At 40.8% G+C, this 3,749-nt stretch overlaps 1 pseudogene; it reads right to left on the bottom strand.

The window, feature by feature from the left end:
- Positions 1-318: 318 nt before the first annotated feature.
- LOC130032826 (nucleolin-like) lies at positions 319-3,093 on the bottom strand (annotated as a pseudogene).
- Positions 3,094-3,749: the final 656 nt, after the last annotated feature.

Here is a 3,749-nt window from a genome sequence, read left to right as displayed (position 1 = left end):
TGTCAACAACTTTTAAAAGCTAAATAAAATAGAAAATAATCCACATATGATATTTGTCGGTGTATGGCTTATTTAACATGCTTTTGAAATTCATCCATACTGTAACACAAATGGTAGTAATTCCCCATTTTATGTCTGAATAATATGTGTGTGTGCATGTATCGTAGCTTATTTTTTACCCATCACTGGACACTTCTGTTGTTTTCATGTCTTGGCTATTGTAAACATTGGCTCTAAAAGCATGAGAGTGAAGGTAATTTTTTTCAGAGTTCAGGACTTTCAATTGGTCCCAAAGTAGTAGCTGAAGCAAAAAAACAAAAACAAAAAACATTCTGCTTCCCTTTACACCCCCAAACACAAAACAAAAAACAACTATTTGTAGGAAAAATGGTTTTGTACATGGGAAGAAACAATATAAATTCAAAACTTACAGATAAGGGTTAGCTCTTTCACTCTCTCCTTAAAAAGTTTATATGAATATCCAGTCAAAACCAACAGTATTCTCCCTTGAAATGTTATCTATACCGATTTCCAAGTAGACCACAGGACTGTATACTGTCTTGGAATGTCCTCGGAAGGCTCTGTTATTGATCAGGTAACAGAGTAAATGTCTCAGAGTCCTTTCAAATGGAAGGAAAAAATGAGGGATAGAATAATCTATTCAAATTTCGTCTTCTTTCCTTCTGGCTTGTGATCTCCGCCTCCTCCTCTGCCTCCTTGGAAGCCTCCTTGGCCTCCAAAACCTCTTCGACCTCCTCTGACACCAAATCCACCTCAACCTCCTCTGCCACCACCTCAGCCACCAAAGCCACCTCGACCTCCACCACAACCACCAAAACCACCTTCACTCTTAGACTTGGCCCAGTCCAAAGTAACTTTGTTTCCATCAATCTCTCCATCTTCCATGGCCTCCTTGGCAGCTTTAGCATCTTCCTCACTGGTGAAATCTACAAAAGCGAACCCTTTAGAGGAGCCAGTTTCCCGGTCAGTGACTATCCTTGCCCTAATGGAGCCATCAAACAACTCTTTCAACGTTTCCTCTGTGGTTTCCTCAGATAAAACTTTGACAAACAATGTTTTGGATGTCTGGCTTCTTGCATTGTTTGATCCCCTGGGTCCTTGCAACTCCAGCCTGATTGCTCTGCCCTCAATTTCTCTTTTATTACATGAATTTAAAGCTTCCTTAGCATCTTCAAATGAGGCAAATTCTATAAATGCATACCCTTTAGATTTGCCATTTTGGTTTTGGGGCACTTTGATAAAAGTTGCCTTCTCAAATACTTCTTGAAGAGTTTCTTCTGTTGCACTGTAGGAAAGGTTGCTTAAAACCAGGGTTTTGGATTCACCACTCCAAGTGCTATTCTTTCCACCTCTGTAGTACTGATTTTGACCCTTTTCTCCAGTATAGTAGAGGGAAATGGACCGTCCAACTATCTCTGTTTCCTGTTTTTCTTCTAATGTTTTCTCTGTGTCAGCTTCTGTTTTAAATTCAATGTAAGCAATCCCTTTATTCTTCCCATCTTTGCTGACTAGTCTGATCTCCATAGCATCTTAAAAAATTTCCTTTAATTCATCCTGAGTAACTTTGTCACTGTCACTGTCCTCTCTTTGTTCATCAATGTGCTTGAGTGGGCCCAGTAATGTCTCCATTGGAGACTTTGTTGTTACTGTGTTTGGCATATCGAATACATCACGGGTAGCTTGCCAGGCTCTGCCATGCAGGCTCAATACTCTCGGTAGCTTGCCAGGCTCTCCAAGAGGGGCGGAGGAATCGAACTCGGGTCAGCCATGTTGGCTGTGTGCAAGGCAAACGCCCTACCGCTGTGCTATCACTCCAGCCACAAAGAGTAACTTTGTAAGGCAGATTTTTAGCCAGAAGTGTTCTTGCATCTTGATCTTTCTTACTGTCTTTTCCCTTTGGGTTTTCTAGTTTAATTTTATTACCAAACATTTTTAAACCAGTAAGTTCCAAGGCTTTTTCCGAGTCTTCAGCAGATTCAAAATCCACATAACCAAACTTACTAGATACACCAATCCTGACATCTACAACAGCAAGATCATTTTTAGCAAACAGATCACTGATACCAGTCTTTAACTCAGGGGCAGATTTGTTAACGTTCAGATTTCCAACAAAGAGATTGAAAGATATAGTTGGCTCATTGCCTTCTACTTTCTGTTTCTTGGCTTGAGGAGCTGCTTTCTGCTTGACCATTTTCTTCTTTCTTTTCTCAGGTGCTTGTTTAACAGGCTCTTCCTCCTCTTCCTCATCATCCTTGTCTTCATCGTCCTCATCATCATCCTCATCCTCATCTTCCTCTTCCTCAGCCATATTCTTGACCTTTATAGAAGCAGCTTTTACGGGAGCTTTCTTTCCTTTGGCTGGTGTAATTTCCATAGGAGTCCTCTTCATCATCCTCATCATCTTCATTGTCGTCTTCATCCTCCTCGTCATCATCATCCTCATCATCATCATCTGAGGAGGGGCAACAGCAGCTGATGTTTTTATCATGGCTGGCTCAAATTCGTCTTCATCTTCCCCCTCCTCATCCTCCTCATCGTCATCATCTTCACTGTCATCCTCATCCTCATCATCACTGTCTTCTTGCTTAGCATTTTTGCCATTCTTCGCACCCTTGGCTGGGGGGAACTGCTTTCTTCTTACCAGACACTACTACCATGGCTTTGCCTGGTGTCGCACCCTTCTTGCCCAGCGTTGCTACTACTTTGGCTGGTGTAGCTGCTTTCTTGGATGGTGGAGGAGCTCCTCCCTTTTTGCCAGGAGTGACAACTGCTTTCTTAGCTGGTGTGGTCACTGCACCTTTTTTGGGTGGGGAAACCATCATCTTCTTTGCTGGAGTTAGACAGCCTTCTTGCCTTTTTCCTGAGAGATGATAATCTCCTCTTCTCCACTGCTTTCGTCGTCTTCATCGTCGGACATTTCCTCGTCGTCACTGTCTTCTTCTACCTCCTTGGGGGGAGGAGCCATTTTCTTGGTGTCACCTTGGTTTTTAGTGGCCTTGGAGAGTTTCACCATGATGGCGGCTTATAATGGCGGAGTGTGCTGGCAGGCGGGTGGTGCAGAGGAGCCCAGAGGGAACCCAAGCGTCGTCGATGGCCGCTGGGACTCGAGTGAAGGTAATTTTTTTAGTTAATTTTTATTTCCTTTTGATAAGTATTAAGTGGAATCTCTATATTGTATGGTAATTATATTTTGAATTTTGTGAGAGTTCTACATACTGCTTATCCTTGTGTCTGTACCAATTCCAACCCCACAAACGCTGCACAAGACTTTCTTTTATTTCCATATCTACACCAACATTTGTTATTTTTGTCTATTGGAGATGGACATTCAAATTACTGGAGGTTATATCACAGTGCGGTTTTACTTAACATTCTCCTAATTATTAGCAATGTTAAGAATCTTTTAATGCACTGTTAGTTTTAAACATATCATATGGAGAAATGTCTGCTCAGGTCTTTTTCCATTTGTATAATTTTTGTTATTGAGTTTTATGCACTCTTTACATATCTTAGACATGTAAATATGTGCATTGAAAGTAACCTCTCATTTCCAATATTTTATCATTTTACATTGCTGGAGGTTTCTTCTATTGTGTCTGTTTTATTAAATTAGTCACACTGAATTCTTATTTTGTTGCTTCATATTTATTTAGTATACAAATTTCTTACTAAGATCCATGTCAAGAATCATTGTTTTCTTCTATGACTTTCATGGTTTCAGGTCTTAT

This window comes from Sorex fumeus, unplaced genomic scaffold, assembly GCF_029834395.1.
Source record: "Sorex fumeus unplaced genomic scaffold, SorFum_2.1 ptg000051l, whole genome shotgun sequence".
NCBI lineage: Eukaryota > Metazoa > Chordata > Mammalia > Eulipotyphla > Soricidae > Sorex > Sorex fumeus.
This window is presented reverse-complemented; position numbering and strand designations above follow the sequence as displayed.